Below are 25,724 nucleotides of genomic sequence, written 5' to 3'. Positions count from 1 at the left end.
GTGTTGTCTGCGTGAGACTGCTTGCTGCTTGTTGCTTTCTTTCTCTGCAGTCACTCAGCATCCAGCTTTCTCTGCTGTGTGAAGGCAGTTACCACTCAGCCTCTATTTTACACCTTCTAGAAAATCATCAACCTCTCTTTTCTCATGTCACCTCTCTCCTAAACTCTTTCTCCTTGTGGGTTTAAAACTTAATGGATTCCAGGAAGGAGAAGAGATAAATGCATGTGTGCAATTTACCTTATTTAAGAAGGGTGTTATTGCTTTAAAGATTTATAAATATTTGGATTTAAAATTATTAACATAATGTGATTGATTTTACAGAAAGATACTCTAAGACTAGTGCTCACTGCTTAAACTTTTAAAGCCTAGATAGGGAAAATGTGATCATTTGAGTAGTGCCAGAAATGTGCTCTTTATGGTTTGGAAGGCATAAAGGGAAATTTATGTTTAGGACAGTCTCCTTCTTTGTTCTGGTATAGAATCATTTTGCTTGGTTTTCTTGTTCATGCAATGTTTCATTTCATTGTGTTTAGGATGGCACTAAATGGTGTTTTGATGCGAGCAAGATGTAAATACTTTATTCATTCATTCATCTATTCGTTTACTTATATACAACAGATATTTACTGAACTGTATTCAACGCCTTGCCTAGACTAGGGGGAAGGAGGCAGACATACTGGCTGTTCACATGTTATTCTGTTTAACAATGTAGAAAGCTGTATCAAGAGATCGGAGGGTGGGGATAGCTCTAAAGCAGTGGTTCTTCTTCAAGTTTCGTATCCTGACCAGCAGCATCAGCATCACCAGAAAATTCGTTAGAAATGCCAATTCTCAGGCCCTACCCCAGACACACTGAATCAGAAACTGTGTGCTTGAGTCCAGCAGCCTGTTTTAAAAACCTCTTCAGGTGATTCCAATGCACACAAAGTGTGAGGACCGCTGTTCTTAAAAAAAAAAAAAAAAAATGCCTTAGTTTTGTTTCTTTTTTTAAATGAATTGTCAGTTTCTGTATGTGAACCCAAAATAAGGCTATGTAGTATTCTAGGGGTCTTCAAAAAGGAGAGAATAGATGGGGGAAAGAGTTCTGAGATAATAGAAAGTCTATTTTTTAAAATTTGTCCTATATTCAGAAGATTTTTTAAGACAAGGATATGCTACTACATCTTACTGAAGATTTCCATGATTATTCTTTTGGTTTATTTTATGTGCTTTGGAATCCATTTGCAGGTTGGATATGGGAGTAAGTTCCTTATGTTTTAGTATTTATGTTAGAACTATAGGCAACCTCGGATGCTGACAGAACCAACAATTCAGCTGTGAATGTTGTCCACATCACTGTTAGTTTTAGCCAGTGCTCTTGTTACCTTTGCCAATGCCATGGCCAGGGCCAATACTGTTCTCAATGTCCCATTGATATTTTCTTGAAATTTATCTTGTAACTTTTACTTTTCCTAGGATGTGAGTGATAATTAGTAAGAACTGGATTGTTTTTGTGATAATCTAGTATTTTTAGCTTTACCTACTGCTTTCAATGATGGCATAATATGTGTGAATTGATTTCTCCATATCTCCATCTTCTCTTCCTTTTGGTCACATTTTTATCAGGAGGCTTCTTCTTTGCTCCTATAGACAGATACCTGGGGGACTTGTCCCAACCCTTCATTCATGTTCAGACGTGTCTTTGTGTTTAGATTCAAGCTGTCCCTCTTTTACACAGATCACTCAATTGGGTTTGTTAATTACGTACAGCGGCAGCAGCTATAGTTGATGCTTTTCATTTCTTTTCTGCCTGGGGAGACATTATGGCATAATGGAAAGAGTGCTAGATTTAGTGGCAGAGCTGGACATAAAGTCTGATTCCAGCAAAGCCACATAGCCTAAGCAAAACTTTTATCTCTCATTGCCCTATTTGCAAAATTTTGGTATCATCTTGTCTCTAAGGATCTTCCGTTCCTAACATGCTATGTTTTATGATACAGAGGTCACAGTCTGTACATAAACATTATTCTTGGGACTTCAGCCATGAATATTATACCTGTTTGGGAATCAGAATTATAAGTGGTTTGGAGAATTTGGAGGAAGTTAGAAGGGGTAGGTTTAAGGTCAGTTCTTTACCTCCCCCAAATCCCAGAAGCATTTGTAGAAATCCATTTCCTGAAAAAATAACCTATACAGGACACCAGGTTCTCACCATTAATCTCATCGTTGTGTAGGTGGGTTGGGGTTGCTATGTGTTTGCTTCTCTTTGAAAAATTCAAATGTATTTTCAACCATTAAGATTTTCCTCTTCAGCCCGAAGTTTCCATTCCAGTCCCCCATTCTTCAGGTGCAAATAATTTCTCATCACTTATGGCTGTAAATATATTCCTGAAAATATTCATTACGTGTATACTTGTCTCATCTCACATATTATATTGGGGGTCCTATCCTAGAAATTGAGCTTTACTCATTTTGGTGAACCCTGTGCTTAGCACAGTGCCCAACACACCCTAAGTACTTACTGAATAAATGGAGGATTCTCTTTATTAACAAAAGAGTGAGTGTCATTTGGGTGGTAGTCTGTAGATTGGCTGCAGTCTGTGAATGTTTTGTTACCAATCCATAAGGAGAGAAGTACAAAAATTGAGAATAAGTGGTAGAAACTGTTATAACAATTTGACATTGCTGCAGCATCAAAATATCTGATCAATACACTTATCTCCCTGAATAGGGTTTGCAATACATTTTGAATATTGACCTTGTATCATACAAAGTTGCTAAAATCACATCATTTCTAGTCTCTTTTTGGTAGATTCATTGGGATTCTACATACTCAGTCATGTCATTGACAAATAAAATTTTATTTCTTCCTTTCTAATCTGTATGCTGTTTATTTCTGTTTCTTTTCTCACTGTCTAAGACCTCCAGGATAATGTTGAATAGAAGTCATAGACGGGGTGGCCTTGCTTCATTCTCAATCTAGAGAGAAAGCATTCAGTCTTTCACCATTAATTATGATGCCATCTGTAGCTTACGATAGACGTACTTTATCACATTGAGATAGTTCCCTTCTATTCCCAGTTTACTGAGAATTATTATTGTGAATAGGTGTTGAATTTTGTCAAATGCTTTTTCTTGAAATTATCATATGATTGTTCTTTTTTGATTGTCAACATAGTGAGCTGAATTGACTGATTTTCAAATGTTAAAACACCTTTGCATTCCTGGGATGAGCCCCAAACCGTCATGATGCGTATATTGCTGAATTTGAGTTGGTAAAAATACGTCAGGGATTTTTGCATCTATGCTCATGCAGGATATTGGTTTGTAGGTTCTTATTGCAGTATCTTTGTCTGGTTTTGGAATCGAGGTAATGCTAGCCTCATAAAATCATTTGAGGTGGGTTCATCTTCTATCTTCTGGAAGATATTTGTGTAGTTGGTATTATTTCTCTCTTAAATGTTAAATAAAATTCACCAATGGAGCTATCTGGATCTGGAGTTTTCTTTGTGGAAGTTTTCAGTCTATGATTTTAATTTTTAAAATTAAGTATAGGACTATGCATCTATTTCTTCTTTAGTGAGTTTTGATAGTTTGTGTCTTTTACAAAATTTTCATACATCATCAACGATGTCTACTTTTTCATCACGTTATTCATAATAGTCCTTTATTATATTTTTAAAATTTTTAGGATCTCTAGTGATGGCCTCTCTTGCATTCCTTGTTTTGATTATTTATGTTATCCCTATTTTCTTGATTAGTCTGGCTAGTGTTTTCAGTTTTGCTAACCTTTTCAAAGAACGAGCACTTGGTTCAATTGATATTCATTACTATTTTTCTGTTTCCTGTTTCATTGTTTTCTGCTATTATCTTTATTATTTCCTTTCTCTACTGCTGTCTCATTTGCTATAAACTCGTTTTTTTAGTGGTTTCTCTAATGTTTACAATATACATTTTTAACTTATCACTTTTAGTCTACTTTAAAATAAAGTTATGCTACTTCATGTATAATTAAAAACTTTAAAATGATAATCTTCCATATGCCCTATGTTTTAATATACATATGTATAAATCCCATGATATAATATTTTTTTAAGATGTCTGTTTCCTTTCAAAGAAATTAAAATTTTTGAGAAACTTTTTTTTTATATTTACCCACATTTTTGGTACTCTATTCCTTTGAGTAGGTCCAAATTTATAAATGGTATTACTTTTCTTTTGCCTGAAGAAATTTCTGTATCATTTCTTGAAGTGTAGGTCTGCTGGAGATATATTTTCTCAGCTTTTGTCTGAAAAAATCTTTATTTCACCTTTATTTTTGAGAGATATTTTTTCTGAGAATAGGATTTAAGCGAGACTTCTAGGCTGTGTTCAGCTTTCTCTACTCTGAGACTTAGAAACTATCACTCAGCATAAGTTGTGTCAATCATAGGAATCACTTCTCTCGTTTCACTTTTTCAAGTTCTCTTGCATCTTTGCCTGAAAACTCAAAATATATTTCATTTATTTTTTCCTGTTTCTAATTAAAACCAAATGATAAATATGGTCACTCTTACCCCATTGTAGCCTGAATACAAATTCTTGAAGAGTAGTGATAAAAAGGAATTTTTGATAGATTGGAAAAACCAAAACAACGACCACATCAACAGTAACTGATCCTTCACCATAGAGCAACATTATTCAACAGAACTGTCTGAGTTGATGGAAATGTTCTATATCTGCACTAACCTCTGTAATAACCATTAACAGACATGTGGCTGTTTTAAGACATATTGAGCTCTTGAAATGTGGCAGGAGTGTCTGAGGACTGAATTTTTAATTATATTTAATTGTAATAAATTTAAACAGAAACATGTAGCTAGTGGATACTGTATTTGACAATTCAGATCTAGAGGCTTTAGAAAAATATTAGCAAAGCTCCAACAAAAAGAATGTCAGGGAAAGAGAACAAGATAAATTGAATACAAAGGGATGAGTGTTTTTCTTTTTAGGTAGAGCAAAGTTGGGTAATGTGTGCTTAAGGCCTGTGCTTAAGAAGAGGATAAGACAACTGGAGAAGACATTAAGACATAATATAATGAGGGTTAAATCAACTAATGTTTCCAAAAATGCTTTGGAAAAGATAATGAGGAACTCCTGTGTTAGTCATTTCTGCTAAAATTATTTCCCTAGTGATCTGAGGTTAAGGCAAGAAATTGGACAAAAGATATCACAAAGGAGTGCGGATAGTGGTCTAAATTCCAGACTTCCCTGCCACTTAGCCCTCATACAGATTTCTAATCCCAAAGAGACAGGACAGTTTACGATGTCTCTGCCATGCCTCCAGTTATATAAGGTAGCAGTAGTTAAATTGATCAAGGTTAGCACCTCTTCCAGGGAGTTAAGAGACCTGGCACTTTCCCAACGTGGAGCATAGAAGACAAGGGGTAGCTGCCTACTGAACTTGCCTTTCACAGTTGTCTGGTTCTTCTATTACTGAAGCTCAAATATTGAGAGACCAGCATGTCAGGAACCCTTCCTTATATGCATCCCTCATGATAATTAATAATTTTTTGCATGGCTTCTGCACATATAAAACGTACGGGGATCTTCCCAGTAAGTTGTACATGTCTGCAGTAACTTTAGGCTAAATCAGAGTCAAGGGCTTCATTCTTCCCTCTGGATGTAGAATTATGTTTAAGTGTCTGTATGGAACTTTTATTTCCAGGTTATCATTCCACAAAGCTCTCTTCATGATTGACCTATTTTTATGGACCAGGCCATTAAAGAAACTAGGAGATTAATTGCACAGTTTTCCCTCTGTGTCTATAGTGCAGCATATATGATTCACTAAAAGATACATAACCACACAAGCTTCTATTAGTCTGTGTCAGGATACCTAACATCTTTGCTTGCTTGTGCCTAATTCACCATAAGCTTTCATCAGAAATATGGTGGCGTGGTGTTTTTCTTTGAAAAATGCTTGTCTTTAATATATAATAAGCCAGACAGCAGACATCAGTTACAGGATTGTAGGAGAACATTAGAGACTCTGGAACTGTCCCAAGTAGGTCACAAGGGTAATAGAGGTAGGATAAAAACACTACAGTAAATTCATTTACAGAAAGAAACATGAAAAAAATTACAAGAAGCTTTTAAACAAGGAGAGCTGGGAAGGCAGGCTCAGCAGAACCAGATTGGTGCATAGGAGAGGATTGTGGTTGGGAAGAGGAGAATGGAGGCTTTCTCAAGTCCTGTGGGAGGCTTAGTGACACAGTGACAAGAGCATGAGCTCAGATAGAGTCAATTCCTGGCTCTATTCCTGGCTTTTGGGTTGCTGGTTCCATGATCTTGGGCTGGCATCTGAAAAAACAGAAGCAATACTTCCTATTTCTAATAGTTTTGTAAAAATCAAATGAGTTGAAGTCTGCGTAAACTCAGGCCCATAAATTCAGGTTAGTATTCAGATACGGCTGGTGGGGGAATCCTGCTGCAGAACTTCTTGAGTGAAGATAGAGCCTCAGGAGGGGCAGGGAGGGTAACTCATTCTAAGGCAAGGGAGAAGTCTAAATGATACATTTTATTTGTTTTGGTTTAATGACATGACAGAAGTGTTGGAGGGGAGATTTGATTGCAGGACCATATATAACCTATCAGAGCCCATGTGGACCTATTTCTGAGTCTTAGGAAATAGATTGCAATGAACAGAGAAAAACCTAGTTTCACTAGATGAATAGTGAGAGTCAAAGACCTGCTTTTTAAAAAATGTATGGTTGCTTTTATTTTTATTTTTTATTAATGTTTTATTGAGGTAACATTAGTTTATAATATGGTATAAATTTTAGCTGTACATCATTATATTTAGACTTCTGTGTAGACTACATTATGTTCACCCAAAAACTAATCACCATCCGTCAACTATACACATGTGCCCTATTACCCTTTTCCCCTCTGATAACCACCCATCTAATCTCTATATCTATGTGTTTGTTTGTTATGTTCTTGATTTCTCTCTCTGCTATTTTGTTGTTAATACATAGAAATGAAACTGATTTTTCTTTTCTTCTTTTTCCTTTTTTTTTTTGGTGAAGAAGATTGTCACTGAGCTAACATCTGTGACAATCTTGCTCTGTTTTATGTGGGATGCTGCCACAGTGTGGCTTGACAAGTGGGGCTAGGCCTGCGCCCAGGATCGGAACCTACAGACCTTAGACCACCAAAGCAGAGTGCATAAACTTAACCACTACACTACCAGGCTGGCCCCCAGAAACACAACTGATTTTTGTACATTGATTTTGTCCTCTGCAACTTTACTGTATTTCTTTGCTATTTCTAATAGGTTTTTGGTGGATTCTTTAGAGTTTTCTATATATAAAATCATGTCATCTGCAAATAGTGATAGTTTTTCTTCTTCCTTTTCCAATTTGGATCCCTTGTATTTCTTTTACTTGCCTAGTTGCTCTGGCTAGGACTTCCAAAACTGTCAATGTTAAGCAAGAGTGGTGAAAGTGGGCATCCTTGTCTGGTTCCTGTTCTTAAAGGGATAGCTTTCTGTTTTTTGCCATTGAGTATGATGTTAGTTGTGGGCTTGTCATATATGGCCTTTATTATGTTGAGGTACTTTCCTTCTATACCCGTTTTATTCAGAGTTTTTATCATAAATGGATGCTGTATCATGTTGAATGCCTTCTCTGCATCTATTGAGATGATCATGTGATCTTTATTCATTTTGTTAATGCGGTGTATCACACTGATTGATCTACAGATGTTGTGCTATTTCTGCATCCCTGGAATAAATCTTACATGATCATAGTGTATGATCTTTTTAATGTATTGTTGTTTTCAATTTGCCAGTATTTGGTTGAGGATTTTTGCATCTATGTTCATTAGTGGTATTAGCCTATAATTTTCTTTTTCTATGTTATCCTTGTCTGATTTTGGTATCAGGGTAATGCTGGCCTCAAAGAATGAGGTAGAAAGCTTCCGCTCCTCTTCAATTGTTTGGAAGAGTTTGAATAGGATAGGTATCAAGTCTTTAAATGTTTGGTAGAATTCTTGGGGGAAGCCATCTTGTCCTGGACTCTTATTTTTTGGAAGATTTTTGATTACTGTTTCAACCTCCTTACTGGTAATTGGTCTATTCAGATTCTCTATTACTTCTTGATTCAGTTTTGGAAGGTTGTCTGATTCTAAAAATATATCCATTTCTTCTAGATTATCCAATTTGTTGGTTTATAGCTTTTCATAGTGTTGTCTTATAATCCTTTGTATTTCTGTGCTTTCTGTTTTAATTTCTCCTTTTTTACTTCTGATTATTTTTAACTTGAGCCTTCCCTCTCTTTTTCTTAGTGAATCTAACTAAAGGTTTGTCAATTTTGTTTATCTTTTCAAAGAATCAGCTCTTAGTTTCATTGATTTTTTTAATAATTTTTTTTAGTCTGTATTTCGTTTATTTTCACTCTGATTTTTATTATTTCATTCCTTCTACTGATTCTGGGCTTTGTTTTCTCTTCTTTCTCTGGTTCCTTTAGGTGTACTGCTTACTTGAGATTTTTCCTGTTTCTTGAGATAGGCCTCTGTTGCTATAAACTTCCCTCTTAGTACCACTTTTTCCATATCCTATAAATTTTGGTATGTCGCACTTTCATTTTTGTTTGTTTCTGGGTATTTTTTGATTTCTCCTTTGATTTCTTCGTTGACCCAATAGTTTTCAGCAGCATTTTGTTTAATCTCCACATATTTGTGGCTTTTCCAGTTTTCTTCTTGCAGTTGATTTCTAGTTTCATAATATTGTGGTCAGAAAAAGTGCTTGATAAACTTTCAATCTTCTTAAATTTATTGAGACTTGTTTTGTGGACTAATATGTGATCTATTCTGGAGAATGTTCCATGTGCATTTGAAAAGAATGTGTATTCTACGGTTTTTGGAAGGAATCTTCTGTATACATCTACTAAGTCCATCTGGTTAAATTTGTCATTTAATGGCAATGTTTCCCTATTGATCTTCTGTTTGAATGATCTATCCATTGATGTAAGTGGAGCGTTAAAGTCCCCTACTATTATTGTGTTACTGTCTATTTCTTCTTTTATGTCTGTTAATTAAAAGAACTGCTTTGTTGTAACTGTATGTTGTGCTTATGCTAATGAACAGTCTTTCTCTCCTTTCGGATTCCTAATGCAGCATGATTTGATGTAGAAAAACATAGCAGCTTGATTCATGAGGTACACCAATGGATTTATGGAAACACCAAAGTGATGTCAGACTGTGGTGGCTTCACGGTCTCCATCATATCAGCTCAGTCATTGGCAATAAAAGATAATTTTTAATACCTGCGATAAGAGAAGAGGAAAATGGTGGGCATCACTCAGCAGCTTGAAGATGTTCATTAGCAGGTGTAAGATATATCCACAGAATGTCCAGAATTGATTCAAGGGGAGAGATTTTTAAGGACAGCTGAGTTTATCATTATGATGGGAGAGGGAACTTATTTGCCAAGTTTTTAGATCCAGATTGGTGAAGCCTGAAGAATGTGAGGCCGTGGAAGGACATGGCAGCCTGGTGCCAGCTGCATGGTAAAACCTCAGTAATGATTATCTCCTTTCTTTTTTTCCTTCTTCCTGGAGACAAATACTTATACATGGGTAGTAAAGATAGGGGCAAAGATATTTTCCTCTAATTCTTGTTCTGCTGATTAAGCTACCCCCAAGAGCTCCCTTCAGGGAATTTTAAGTAATTCTTCTTGTCTAAGAAGTCGCCAAATTGAAACACATCATCAAGCCGAGGCAGCTGATGAAGGGAGGTAAGAACAGTAGAGTTGGGAGTCTTTGGTCCTTGTTCTGCTTCTGTAATTACCTAGTTATATGACCTTGAACAAGTTATTTAATCTCTCAAGACTCAGTTTTTTTGTTTTTAAAACAGGACTAGATGACCTCCAAGGTCCCTTCTCCTCCTGACATTCTGTGAATTCCTCTACGTTGTAAATTCTCTGATTCTGCCGGGGGTTCCTCAATAAGTGCCAGAGGGAGTTACAGTGAAGGCTGTAGTGGTCACGAAAGGCTTCTCTGACTATGTGGGAATATGTAGGGTGTGGGAGTGCTCAGCGGACACTAAGGAAATCAGTTTGACTAAATTGAATGTTCTTTGGGGTATTACTAAGAGACAAGACTCTTGTGGGCTGGGGTCCAAAGGAGATCCAGACTCAGCTAGGCCTCTCCCTACCTTGATTTTTTTCAGATTTATCTGACAGAGTTGGCACTGGGGCTCATCCCAAGAAATCTGCCTACCACTGTAGGAAAAAGCAAGCAATGATTATGTGTATTTTATTGCTGTCTAGAGCAGATGGTTAGCATTTCTATAAAATAATAACAATAGTAATAATTACCATTTATTGTGAGCTTGCCCAAACCAGTCACAAGTCCAACATGCTTCATCTTTGTTTTGTCATTTAGTTCTCATAACACTCTATGGAGTAGGATTTGTTGTAGTACTCATTTTACAAATGATGAAACTATAGCTCAGAGATGTTTACTATCAAAATTCATATAGCTGGTAAGTAATGGAGCTGAGATTTCAATCTGAATCTATTTTGACCCCCAATGCTGGGCTTTTACACTGATTCTTTTAAGTCTGGGCCTGTACATTTAACACATTGGCAAGCCACTCAGTGCCAAACACAACGTCTTTGGGCAGATTAATGGTAAATGAATTAATCAAAAATAATTAAACATCTCAAGCATATTAAACACAAAATAACTAGGACGTGGTTGGATCTCCACATGAATTCCTCCTGATGAAGCACTTTATGCTGTGACAAAAATAAAATAAAGTCTCTTGGTAATTTGAAGCATATACAGCAATTAATTCTACATTTATATGGTCTTTTCTTTTAAACTGTATTTTGATTTTTTAAAGAACCATTTTGATGTCTGTGCCGTAACTGATAATTATTTTGGGAAGGGGGCAGGAACAAGAGGATTTTAATGGCAGCACAAGAAATTTGTAATGCAACAGCTGCAAGGCTTAAATCAACCATGTGCCAAGAGCCCTGTAGCCTGTCAGAGGGAAGACAGTTTGCAGCTAGTGTCTCTCACTTCAACGTCACTGGTTTGAGTCTAGTCAAAGTTGATTGTGGCTGAAGGTCACCTTCACTTGATAGTCCCTTGGTGGCTTCAGTAAAGGAGATAGTGGACTTATCCAATTTCCTTCTGGGCAACCATCAGGACTAATTCTTAAGGCTCTTACTGCAAATAGGAGGAGCAACCCTGCCATAGACACTCATCATTGTATCCCCTCAAAGTCTATGCTTGGCTAATTCTGATGATGATGATGATGATTGATATTATTATATATTCACTGAGAGGCATCTAGCAGAATACCAATTTGGAAAAGACAAGCACTTTAGCTTCAGTTCCTTTTGGTTAGGACTGCTGGAGGTGAGCATAGGGACAAGTATGAAGTTCATTACTCCTATACTACTCATCTCCTAATCACACTTTAAAGTTCATCTCAGGTCCCAGCCCACCGGAAAGTCATTTAGGACCAGTAAACCCATGATGCTTCATGAATTCCAATTGTCTCTGCTGTCTGTGGATACTCTTCTTGCTCATTATCATTCATATCTTCAAATTGTTTTGTACTCTCATTCGGATTCTCAAGTGGGAAATATCAGGCAGGACATTAAAATCTTCCATAGGTTTATCAACTCAAGAATCTTGGCTTAATATAAACCCTCAGATGTCCTAATTTGAACAACCATGGTTTTCTCCAAGGAGTCCTTCCCTAAGGACCTCCTTAATATATCAAGTCTAGAAGTTACCTACAGCAGCCACTCACCACCTGCATCCTCACTCCCAACGTATACAAGAGGTGGGTATGCATTCTCTCAGGCTACATTCTTAATGATCTTACCCTGCCTATGCCTTAGAATTCTTATATTCTTTTAAGAAACAGGTAGAACATTAATTAATCATTTAGCTAATTGACTTAATATTTAAATCTGTAATCTTCTGGACACTTTTCCATCATAGTTCTGTTTTAATCTTTTAATTCATGTTGCTCTTAATTATTAAGACTTTAATTCTTGTGTTTCAACCTTTCTATCCCAGGTATGACTTCCTGGACCCATGTGTGTAGTGAAGTCTTGTGTTTTACCTGGACCCAAAAACCTCTCCTGCTCAGGTATCTCTCCCATGGGTGACTCTTCATTCTGAGATAACATGGACTTGTAGGAGAGACATGGGCAGAGTTAATGAGTCCATGGGCAAAAGATGAAGTACTCCATCTGAGCCATGGAAGAGTTAATGGTTCTTAGTAAATATCTGTGGGATCAACTGAACAAATTAAGGACTCTGCAGTGCCTCTGTGAGCAATTCCTTCTATTCCTTTGCATTTAGCTCACCAAACCCTGAGGGAATCCTAGGTCACTGAGAACTCTGACCTCACATGTTGACTGAAGGAGATAAACCTCCTTATTTAACCATCTGGTCCTGGACTCAGTCACCACTTGTCTACCAATTACTTTCGTTTTAAACTGCTTGTACAGTATATATGGTTCTCTATATCTGCACCTGGCTGTAAGAAATACCATACTGTTTAATTTTTCTGAATCTAATTAGTTCTGAGTTTGTGCCCACACTAGTCATGGTTGGGAGAAATTCAAACCCAGTAATAGTTTTGGAGACAGGTGGATTATGTGAGTGTCCAGAAACTGAAGAAATGCTTTCTAGTCTTCAGTCTACTCTGGTATGTACATTGTTCAAGTCCATATGATCCAAACACAGTATGAAGACCTGTTACTACTCCAGCTTGGGTGCAGGAGTCTTGCTATAGTTTAGGTCTTTAGCACCTGTGTCCATCCTCAGTAGACCTACCAGGCAGGTGCATGCTGCTGTGAGGGAATTGGCCAAATCTCTGTTTCCCTTCCAGTCTTTATAAATCTATCCTTCTAGTACCAGCCATTCTGTTTTCAACTGTCCAACTATTTCTCTCTGTTCCTTTTGGGGAAGACCTTGCCAGGTAGTGGACCATATAATATATTATCCAAATCAGAACATTTCTAAGAGTAAAAAGGATCATTGGTAATAACTACACCAGGAAAATAGCCATAAACCAGGGTGTATGATTATCCTACATGTAGGTTTTCCTAAATGAGTCTTTAGAAACACAATATTGATTTCTTTTTCTTAGTGGTGACAATAGGGAAAGAAGATGCTCTCATTGGTTAGACTTTTCCATCAACTTATCTTGTTACATTTACACTCTCTAGATCAAAAAACAGACCCTTTTCTGAGAAGGTTAGTCTCGCTGGCAGTGCATGTGTAAACAGAGAGGGAGAATGTCAACACCTTCTTGATCACCAAGACCTACCAAAACTACCTAAGAGGATAGTGGGTAAAGTGTCTCAGAACAGATCGACAAGGGACAAATGGGCATAGGTCGACAATGTCAATTTCTCGTGCCTAATGGCTGGCATTTCTCTTTGCTCTCTGCGATGGATAGAGAATTAGAGGCTGTTGCATCATGCAGTGAGACTGCTGCTTAAATACAAGTCCAGATACAGCTTAGCAGAGATGCTCTCAGATTCAGAGCCTCCCAAGGCAGGAAATGCAGAAGGCTCCCATTTCCAAAAGCCGTTAAGGGAGAGCTGCAGGCACTCATGCTTTCACTTTTACAGCAAAAAGCCTCCATCTCAGGAGCTTAAATCAGTCTCCAAGGTGAACCTAGGAAGGTGGCGGAAGTGTAGCTATTATTATAGCAATTTGTTTCCTACAAACAGCAGCCCCCAAGTGTAGGAATGTGAGTAGTTAACTTGCTTTTTTGCTCCTAGATTATTTTTTCCCGAGTCCCCATGGTGCCACCTCAGAGAGGGCAGAGTGGCCTTTTCCTGTCCTCCTGTCACTCTGAGTACCGCCCACCATCTATTGGTTGCTGCAGAAGGCTGGTCTTTCCTCAATGGACCATTAGACATTTTGAGAGCAGAGAATGTCAATCCGCAATCAAAAGACACAAAGAAACTGAATTATCCTACGAAAAGAACAGAAGAAGAAGTCATCCTCCACCCGCCTTTTCCACAGGTTTACAGAGGAACGGGTTCTGATTCATTCTGGTGACAATTTTGACGTGAAAAGTTGGTTCTGTTGCTTTTGTGAATCTAGATGTTTTTTTCTTTTTATCTTGTAGGGCTCTGAAAATATGACTATAGGTCTTTTGTTTACAGGCTGAAAAATGTCAGATAGCCTCCCATATTGTCTGAGAGATGAAAAAATATATTTTGTTTTTACTTTTAATATCCAGATCTCCAAAATATCCTATTTTCTCAGATTCTTATTTGGGGCTTGCTTTATTTTTTTTTTCCTTCTCATCTCTAACAGAGGAAAAACTGTAAAGTATTTTAAGAGAAAAGATTTCACTCCCTTAAAATTAAATATATTCAAGAGAAATTTTCCATATTTCAAGGAAAGAATGTTAAATCTGAGCTGGGTGTTGGGGGCTGGGCTTTATTTCCCTAGCCTGTAACAAGGAGTATGAAAAATATCGATTTGCTCCTGAGAGATGCAGGAGCGACTTAATTAAAGTTGTTTAAGTACTTTGGAATCTTTTGATGGAAAGGAGTGTATAAAAGTCTAATGTGCTTTAATTTAATGTGAACTTTTCAGAAACCACAAGGAAGCCATCCCACACCCCATCCCGTTTCAAAACGATGTGCCGGCAAAAATATCTTTTCAATATCCATGTATATTTGGTTGTGATAAATATAGTCTCTGACCTTTAACAGATGTAAAAGTGAAAACACAGAGAAATTGGACATGCTGTGATGGCTATTGCCTGTTTTACAGAGCCTCTCAGCATATTGATTGGTTGGAAGACACTTCTGAGAGCTGCTATATAACTCTGAATAAATCCACTCCATCCAGGGAGGAGGGTGTGGGCTTCTAAGACCCTACACCAGATAAGTCACATGAATCAAAGACTGAAATAGTCAATAAACTTAACTTTGTGACAAGAGGCCAGTGGGAAGCTCTACATGCCTTTTGTCAGGGGTAGCCAATTTTCCCTTCTTGGTTCTGTACACAGTATAAAGCACATACATCTCCCTAATAAAAGAGTCTTGAGGGATAGTCTTAGCTGGTGTCTCCAGGAGCACATTGGTCTTCTGTCAACAAAGTCAGTATGAAATTCAGCTGGCAAGGCCTTAACTTCTTTCCATCATCCTGTCAAGGTCTTGACTGATTCACTTTTTCCTCTTACAGCCTCCCAGAGTTCCCTTTCTGGCATGTGTCTGCTTAATAAAGTTGTTGAAGCTCTGTCTCTTAGCCTTTACCCATGGGAGACGTGGACACATTTCCATATTCATTAAAAGCTTCCTTTGTGCCAGGTCAGGCCCTGACTGTGACTTCCTGATTGGGTTATAATAGAAAGTGGTGCTTGGAGTTACAGCAAGGGTAGCTTGCTTCTTATGAGGAAGTTTCATCAGTTTCAGCTTTGTGCTATCAGGGGGAAATAGAGTGGGGAGTTTGCTAGGGAGGAGGAAGTTTTCTTGAGTGCCTCGAGACATGGAGCTGGTCTGGGAGCGGCTACAGTGAGTAGAGTGGGTCACACTGGGCTGAAGGCAGAGTAAGGGAAGTGAATTCCTCCATACTTGTAAGTCCTTTCCTTCCTTGACCTCTCTCCTCATGAAGGGAAGCTTCATCTGTAAGCTTATCCACCCCACTTTTTTCTGAGGCAATCTCACTAGGCTCAGATTTGCTGCCTCGTGGGATTTGCTCAGTTCATGGCCTTTTCAACTGACCCCGGCCACCTCCATAAACTTGTTGGTCGCTGCAACCCTAATCTGCTGGCTTTATCACTCTTACCTCAATTTTGGCCTCTACCCTCATTTTTAGTATTTGAATCTTTGCTTTCCCCACTGAAAGGGGTTTGGCTCTTCCTCTAGACTTGCTGGCCCTGGTTGTCTCTCATGAGTATCTCATCCCAGTTTTTACTCATGGAACCCAAAACTGACCTCCCAAATGGGCTATCTACAGCAATTCACTGTTGAAAGAGATGAATGTGAGCAGGTGAGATTTGGAATTGATGTTATTGTGATAGACCTTGGACACTTAAATGCTCATTCTCTATGTATTCTCTTCATATGTTTTCTCTCAATTTCTGCCATACTCGTTCAGACAGTACAACTGCTAGCACTTCAGTTCCTTAGGTAGAAGTAGAGTCCTCCCTGTACTGAGGACAACTGAAAGGCTGGAATTCTGCCAGCCCGCTTCCTTCAGGGTTGGATCCTCTTAATCATTTCCTTTCAGAAACCAGGTGGTTTCTAATTCAAGCTGGTATTTGTATACTTTTTTATTGTTGAATAGTATTCCTTATGATAGATGCATTGTAACTTATTTGTAACTTATGCAATGTAACCATTGATATTATGTTGTTTCTGATTTTTTCTATTATAAAAAATTCTATTATGAATATCCTTATGCATGTACTTTAGTGCACAGTTTCAGTAGGATACACACTTAGAAATTAAACTACTGGGTAGTAGGGTATGAATATTTTGACAGATACTGCCAAATAGTCCTCCTAAAAGTTTACATCAATGCTGCTGCCAAGTAAACTATTGGAAGAATCTGGACTTTGTACTTGCTCTTCCACTGCTTGGAACATACACAAAAGTGCATGTTGTCACAAATGGCAGGATTTCCTTCTGTCTTATGGCTGAATAATATTCCATTGTATATATACACCGCATGTTCTTTACATATTCATCCACAGACACTTGGCTTGTTTCTATGTCTTGGCTGTTGTGAATAATGCTGCAGTGAACAGGGGAATGCAGGTATCCCTTCAATGTCATGATTTCATTTCCTTGGGATATATATCCAGAATTGGGATGCCTGGATCATATCATAGTTCTATTTTTAATTCTTTGCAGAACTTCCACACTGTCTTCCACAGCAGCTATACCAATTTACATTCCCACCAACAGTGTACGAGGGTTCACTTTTCTCCACATTCTCACCAATGCTTGTTTTCTTTTGTCTACTGATAATAGCCATTCTAACAGATATAGGTGCTATCTCCTTGTGGTTTTAATTCGGATTTCGCTAATGATTAGTGATGTTGAGCATCTTTTTATACATTTCTTGCCCATTTGTATGTCCTCTTTTGAGAAATATCTATTTAGGTCCTTTAATGATCTTTTAATCAGGTTACATGTTTTCTTTTAGTGAGTTGTTTGAGTTCCTTATATATTTTGGATAATTAATTCCTTATCAGATGGAAAATTTGCAATATTTTCTCCCATTCCATAGATTGTATCTCCACTCTGGTGATGGTTTGCATTTTTGCTTTTGCTGCCTGTGCTTTTGAGGTCATATCCAAAATATCATTGCCCAGACCAATGTCAAGAAGTTTTTTCCCTGTGTTTTCTTCTAATAATATTGTGGTTTCAGGTTTTACATTTAAGCCTTTGATTCATTTTGAGTTGATTTTTGTATACAGAGATAAGGGTCAGATTTTGTTATTCTACATGTGGAAATCCAGTTTTCCCAGTACCATTTATTGAAGATACCATCCTGTCCCTACTGTATATTCTTGGCACCTTTGCCAAAGATCACTTGACCATAAATGTACAGCTTGTTTCTGAGCTCTCTAATTCTGTTTGATTAGCCTATGTGTCATTGCATGACAATACCATGCTATTTTGCTTACTATAGCTTTGTAGCTATTTTGAAAGAAAGTATGGTGAGGCCTCCAACTTTGTTCTTTTTGTTCAAGGTTGCCTTGGCTGTTTGCAGTCTTTTGTGGTTTCACCTGAATTTCATGATTGTTTTTTATTTTTTGTGTGAAAAATACCATTGAAATTTTGATAGGATTGCAGTGATTCTGTAGATCACTTTGTATAGTGTGTACATTTTAACAGTATTAATTCTTTAGATCCATGAATGCATGACATCTTTCCATTTGTTTGCGTCGTCTTCAATTTCTTTCATCAGTATTTTAAGTTTTCACTATATAGCTCTTTTACATCCTTGGTTAAATTTATTCCTAAACATTTTATTTTATTTTCTAATGCTATTACAAAATTGGATTCTTTCTCAATTTCCTTTTTGGATAGTTCCCTGTTAGTATATAGCAATGCAGCTGGTTTTTGTATGTACATTTTGTATCCTGCAATTTTACCAAATTTGTTTATTAGTTCTAAGAGTTTTTTGGTGGAGTCGTTGGGATTTTTGTTTACATAATATCATGTCATCTGCAAATAAAGACAGCTTTACTTCTTCTTTTCTGATTTTGGTGACTTTTATTTCTTTTGCTTGCCTAATTTTAAGGCTAGGACTTCCAGTATTACGTTAGATAAAAATGGTGAGACTGGGCATCCTTGTCTTATTCCCCGATCTTAGAGGAAAAGCTTTCAGCTTTTCATCATGGTATAAAATGTTAGCTGTGGGATTGTCGTGTGTGGCCTTAATTATGTTGAGGAATGTTCTTTCTATACCCATCTTAAGAGTTTTATCATGAAAGGATGAATTTTGTCAAATGCTTTATCTGCATCTGTTGAGATTATCATATCATTTTTATTTTTCATTATATTAATGTGGTTCATCACATTTATTGATCTGCATATAGAGAACCATCCTTGCATTCCAGGGATAAATAACACTTGTTCATGGTGTATGCTCCTTTTAATGTTCTGTTGAATTTTGTTAGTATTTTCTTGAGAAATTTTTCATATATGTTCATCAGGGATATTTGCCTATGATTTTCTTTTCTTGTACTGTCTTGTGGTCCAGCTTTGGTATCAGAGTAATACTGGCTTTGTAAAATGAATTTGGAAGTGTTTCCTTCTTTCCAATTTTTGGAAGAGTTTGAGAAGGATTGGCATTAATTCTTTAAATATTTGGTAGAATTCCCCACTGAAGCCATGAGGTCCTGGGCTTTTCTTTGTTGGGAAGTTTTTGATTACTGAGTCAATCTCCTTACTGGTTATTTGTCTGTTCAGATTTTTCATTTTTTCCTGATTTTGTCTTGGTAAGTTGTATGTTTCTAGGAACTTATCCATTTTTTCTAGGTTATTGAATTTGTGTGTAAATGTAAATCCAATGCCATGTAAATGTGCAGAGGAGTCTCTTGTGATCTTTCATATTTCTGTGGCATCAGGTATAATGTCTCTTCTTTTATTTATAATTATATTTGTTTAAACCCTCTCCTTATTTTCTTAGTTAGGCTAGCTAAAGTTTTGTCAATTTTGATTATTTTTTCAAAAAGCCTTCTCACTTTCACTGATCTTTTCTATTGTATTTCTGGTCTCAATTTAATGTATTTCTTCTCTGATCTTCATTATTTCCTTCCTTCTGCTAACTTCAGGTTTGCTTCTTCCTTTTTTTCAGTTCCTTGAGCTTTAAAGTTAAGTTATTTATTTGAGATGTTTTTCCTTAATGCAGGCATTTATTGCTATAATTTTACCTCTTAGAACTGCTTTTGCTGCATCTCATAAGTTTTGGCATGTTGTGTTTCCATTTTGATCTGTTTCAAGATATTTTTAAATTTCCTTTTTGATTTATTCTTTGACCCATTTGTTGTTCAGAAGTGTTGTTTAATTTCCAAATATTTGAGAAATTTCCAGCTTTCCTCCTATTACTGACTTCTAGTTTCTTACCATTATGGTCAGAAAAGATACTTAATATGATTCCAATCTTCTTACATTTGTTAAAGCTTGCTTTGTAGCTTAACATACAACCTATCCTGGAGACTGTTCCATGTGCACTTGAAAAGAAATTGTATGTTTCGTCTTAAAGTCTATTTTGTCTGATATAAGTATATTCACCCTTGTTCCTTTGGGTTATCATTTGCATGGAATGTCTTCTTCCATTCCTTTACTTTCAGTCTATGTTTATCCTTAAAGCTAAAATCAGTCTCTTTAAGGCAGCATATTGTTGGATTTTTTGTATTCCATTAAGTCATTCTATGTATTTTGATTAGAGAAATTAACCCATTTAAATTTAAAGTAGTGGTTGATAGGTAAAGATTTATTCTTGCTATTTTTAAAATTGTTCTCTGACTATTTCGTATTTCCTTTGTTCCTTCTCTTCTCTCTTCCTTTGTGATTTGATAATCTTTTGTGGTGATGTGCTTTGATTCCTTTATCTTTTGTCTATCTACTACAGGTTTTTTATTTGTTGTTACTATGAGGCTTACATAAAACATCTTATCTTTACAATAGTCTATTTTAAGCTAACAACTTCACTTTGACTGCATCCAAAATCTCTACAATTTAACTTCTCCTCTGCCCACATTTTGTTATTAATGTTACTGTTTGCATTTTTTAAATGTATGGTGTTGCCATTAACAAATTATTCTAGCTATAGTGTTTTTTAATACTTTGTCTTTTAACTTTTATATTAGAGTTAAAGTGATTTATGTATCACCAGGTCAGTGGTATTCTGAATTTGACTACATTCTTAGCTTTATAGTGAGTTTTATACTTTCATATGTTTTCACCTTGGTAGTCTATTTGTTTCAACTTGAAGAACTCACATTAGCATTAAGGCAGGTTTACAAGTGATGAACTCCCACAGCTTTTGTTTATCTGAAAACATCTTTCTCCCTCCTTCATTTTTGAAGGACAGCCTTACCAGGTATAATATTCTGGTTGGTAGCTTTTTTCTTTTAGCACTTTGGGCATATCATCTCACTCTCTCCTGACCTGTAAGGTTTCTGTTGGGAAATCTGCTGATAGTCTTATGGGGGTTCCCTTCTATATCACAAGTTACTTTTCTCTTGCTGCTCTCAAAATTCTCTCCTTGTCTTTGACTTTTGAGAATTCATAATGTGTCTCACTGAAGATCACTTTATATTTAAACTATTTAGGGTCTTTGGGTTGCATGGATCTGGATGTTCATTTCTCTTTCTCTAGATTAGGAAAGTTTTGTGTGATTTCTTTAAACAAGCTTTCTGTCCCTTTCTCTTTTCCTATTCCTTTTGAACTCCCATAATGCATATATTATTTTTCTTAATGTATCTAATAAGTTATATAGGCTTTTTTCACTCTTTATCATACTTTTTTCTTTTTTTCCCTCTGACTGGGTAATTTCAAATTACCTGTACTCAGGGGCTGGCCCGGTGGTGCAGTGGTTAATTTTGCATGTTCTGTTTTGGCGGCCTGGGGATCGCCAGTTCAGATCCCAGGTGTGGACATGGCACCACTTGGCAAGCCATGCTGTGGCAGGCGTCCCACATATAAAGTAAAGGAAGATGGATATGGATGTTAGCTCAGGGCCAGTCTTCCTCAGCAAAAGGAGGAGGATTGGCAACAGATGTTAGCACAGGGAGAATCTTCCTCAAAAAAAAAAAATAGATTAAAAAAATTACCTGTCTTCAGGCTCACCAGTTCTTTCTTCTGTTTAATCAAATCTGCTGTGGAAGGTCTCTATAGAATTTTTCAGTGCAGTCATTGTGTTCTTCAACTCCAGAATCTGCTTGGTTCTTTTTTATGGATTCTCTTTATTGAACTTTTCAATTTGTTCATGTATCAATTTTCTGGTTTTATTTAATTGTCTATCTGTGCTCCCGTGTAGCTCACTAAACTTCTTTAAGATAAATATTTTGAATTATTTGTCAGGAAGTTCATAGATCCTCCTTTCTTTGTGCTGGTTACTGGCATTTCATTTTGTTCCTTTAGGAGTGATTATTCCTTGACTATTCATGATTCTTGTGGCTTTGCATTGGTGTCTACACATTTGAAGAAGTAGACACCTCTTCCAGTCTTAACAGACTGGCTTCTGCAAGTAAAGTTTTTCACCAGTCAGCCTGTCCAGAGATTTTGGATGGGCCATTCTGTGGTGTGCAAAGGCAGAGTTGCTTCTGCAGTCCTCAGGAAGGCTTTTCTGGTGCCTGGGCCAACAGGTTGTCAGGCCTGATGCTTGGGTCCACATGGGCTGGCCTGCAGGATAGGTTCATGGGGGCTGACCTGGTGCTGGGGTGGTTCTTGAGCCTGAGTCCATAGAGTCTATCCTGATGCTGGGAGAGGCCTTGTGCCTGATGTCTGGGACTGCAGTGTTGGATCTGAAACTTGGGTCTGTGAGTTCAGGCTTGCACACTGAATTTGTGGGGGCCAGCCTGTTTTTGGGGTAGGCCTGGAGAATGAGTCCACAGGGGGAATGTACAGCCTGAGTTCATGGGGGCTGGTCCAGCTTTGAAGTCTACTGGGGCAGGCCTGAACTCTGGTTTTGCTGGGCCCTGGGGCCACAGGAGCCACTATGGTGATGTGGTGGGTTTGGAACCTGACTCCATGGTTGCTGGCCTGGAGCCTGTCACCATGGGAGCCAGCCTAGTGCTGAGGGTCCCAGCCTGGAGTCTGAGACCGTGAGTGCTGGCCTGGTGTTGGGGCAGGCATGGAGCCTGGGACTGTAGGAACGGGTCTGGATCCTAAGTCTATGGGTGCTAGACCAGAACCTGTGGTCATGAGTGTCAACCTGGAGCCTGGGGGCTGACTTGGTGCTGTGGTGAGCCATGGTCCTAAGTCTGCAGTGATCAGCCTGGAGACTGGGTCCATGACAGTTGGCCTGGCACTGGGGCAGGTCAGGAGCCTGGGACCACAGGGGCCAGTCTGGAGCCTGAGGCTATGGGTACCAGTCTAGGGGCTGGGTAGATGGGTTTGGCTTGGTGCTGGGCTGGACCGGGAGGCTGGAGCCATGGGAGCTGGCCCAGAAGCTGGGTCTGCTAGTGCTGGCCTTGGCACTTGAGCAGACTGGGAGCTTGGGGCTGTGGGAGCTGGATTGGAGCTGGGAGTATGGGGGCCCCAGGCACTGGAGCAAACCTGGAGGCTGGGTCCACAGATGCCTGGGGCCACAGGTGCCAGCTTAGCACTAGGGTTCACTATGGTGGGCCAGGTGCTGGGGTCTGCATTGAAGTGGGGTGCTCCCAACACTCTCCTTCCCCTGGGGGCAGTTATCTCTCTCTGTGATGGGTTTTCCACACTTGGGGGAGGAGTGACAGGGGTAATGTGAAACTGACCTTTCTACCCTCCTCAATGTATTTTTTCTTATTTCTGTGCTTCATCCAGGTGCTGTAATCTCTCACCTGGAATCCTTAGCTCTTGTGAAGATACTTTTGTGTATAAATAGTTGTTCAAAATGATGTTTCTGCTAGGAGAGGAGCACTGGAAATGCCTTTTCCACTCTCTTGCTGATGTCAGTGTAGTTGAATAATTCTACTTCTGCTGTTCTGCAGCCTGGGCTCATACCAACAAAGAATGTAATAGTTAACAGTAGCTTGGGTCATTCAGAGAGTCAACAAGGAATTCTTCGGGGTTATTTTAGTTTCAATGCATCCCAGATGCTGAATTAAGAGCCAGAAAGCTTTTAGGGCCTGCTTGGAGGAATGACTTCCTGAGTGATGGGTGACATCATCCAGGGTCCAAAGGAGACTAGGACAAGCTTTCATGGAGAGATGCTATACCAAAGAGACCTACAGGAATACTGACAGAGCCAAGGAAGAAGAGCCCACAGTTCTATGAGCCACAAAGGTTAAATGCAGTCACTAGCAGAATGTCCATATCTCAGATGGCAGACAGTTCACACCCAGGGACTCATCAGATACCAGAAGTTCCTCTTCTCTCCAATATCACACAGTTATTAAGGCCCTCTTTATGCCCCAGATACCAACTAAAGAGCTGAGGAGAGGGGAAGAAACTAAAATACTGAGCAAACAACTCATAGAATATAGTTGCACCCAGAGAAACTGTTCACATTATTGGGTCTTACTACATTTTAAATTAAATTAGACTGAACTAAGTCTAGTTTTCAATATTAAGAATGGCGCTTACTATAGTTTCCTGGAAGATACTTTTAAACAAGTTAGGGTTGAATCCTTCTATTCTTTGTTTGTTTTGAATGTTTATAGACAATGAGAGTTGAATTTTAAAAAAATATCTTTTAGCTTCTATTGTTTTCCTCTTTTATAAGTTTATATACTGAGATACATCAATAGATTGTCTAATTTCACATCATCTTTACATTCCTGGGGTAGTGACTTTTTCTAAGTATCATTCCACTTTGTTTCTTATTGGGTTGATCCAAAGCCATCTGCTTTTTGCTTCTGGGAAGTCCTCAAAATTGCCACTGGGAAACTTTCCTGATTGCCAATGCTGGTAGAAATTTATTTTTATTTTTCATATATTTTTTGATCATTTCTAGAGATTTTAAGTAAAAGTGAAGTTAAGTATATCTATAGAATCTACCACCTTGATCAGTATCCTATCTGTTTTAATATGTAAATAACATTTCCCTTCAAAATATCTGGTAGTTTTGGCATTCCAAAAAGTTGCACCACAGTTATCATCTAAGTAGCTGACATTTATTGGTGTATTTTCATTCCTCATGATTTCTTCTTAGAGAACTCCATCCTTCTCCACCCCCACCAACACAACAGAAGATGGACCTCTTGTGCCATGATTCACTAACCCCAAACTTGGCTGGATAATTGTTCCATGAGATCCTTCCTAATCCTCTTCCTCTTGAGAATTTTAATCAGGAATTGGTTTGTGGTTGTCTTTGGAGATAGGAGATCAGGTAGACTCTGGGTGCAGAGTGGCCATTTAGGGGTCACATATGTTGGAGAGCAAGCAGGGCAAGCTTCTTAGCAAAGAGAAGTCCTGGAATGCAATAGAGAAATACCCCCACCCTCTGGTGATCCTTTTGAGTTAGAATAGGCAGCTAATGATAAGGAATCAACCTACCCTTGCATATTCTGAGAGAAGACTCACCTCCAATCTTCCTCAATTTCTCTCATGTTTTATAAAATCCCAAGTTTTCTCCTTTTAAAAATGTTCCTCATTAATGAGTGTTCTCCCTATGGCAATATACTAAATAAAACCACCTTAATTACCCAGTTCGCTTTGTCTTTCAAACAAGAAATAGGACAAATGCATAGAGAAAAGTGACCCTGTGTGATCTGGTGAAATCAGAGAGCTTAGAAGACAGGGAGAGAAACTGCCTTGGTCCTTGACAGCTTGCAGAGTCTGCCAAAGTCCAGCCCTAGTTTCTCATCAAGCCTTTCTGTATTTCCTGCTTTGGGCTTTTGTGGCTTAATCCTGTATCCTTAAAATAGGTCCCCCTATACTTAAGCCAGTTTAAAATGATCTCTATTTCTTGTGACCAAATTACTCCTTGCTGAGATTCTGCAGCTATGTGCATTCCTGGTGCATGGGGACTGAAAAGCATGAGTGCAATAGAAAGAGCAATGAAAAATGAGGTGGAATACCTGAGTTAAACTCTAATTTTTATGCTTCACTTCAGAAAGTAAAATCAGCTCTATAAACTGTATTAGATTATTCTATAATTGCACATTTTCTGGCCAAGCTTTTATAAAATACCATACAATTGTTAAAGACAAGGACTATGTTTTTTTATGTTTTTATTCCCAGGGCCTTGAACGTTTGTTGTTGTTAGTCCCATCAAGTAAATTCTGACTCCTAGCGACCCTGTGTACAGCAGAGCAAGACGCTGCCCAGTCTTTTTGCACCGTCCTCTCGCCTTTTCACACTTTACCAGACAATGCTCTGCTGCTGTTCATAGGCTTGTTGTCGCCAATTTTTTGGAAGTGGGTAGCCAGGTCCTTCTTGCTAGTCTGTCTAGTCTGGAAGCTCTGCTTAAACCCATCCATCATGGGTGACCCTTCTGGTATGTGAAATACCGGTGACATAGCTTTCAGCATCACAGCAACATGCAGCCGTCACAGTATGACAACCAACAGGTGATGCGGTTCTCTGATTGGGA

The sequence above is a fragment of the Equus caballus genome, chromosome 27 (assembly GCF_041296265.1).
Source record: "Equus caballus isolate H_3958 breed thoroughbred chromosome 27, TB-T2T, whole genome shotgun sequence".
Classification (NCBI taxonomy): Eukaryota; Metazoa; Chordata; class Mammalia; order Perissodactyla; family Equidae; genus Equus; species Equus caballus.
The sequence above is the reverse complement of the archived record's forward strand: the minus strand, read 5'-3'. Positions refer to the sequence as shown.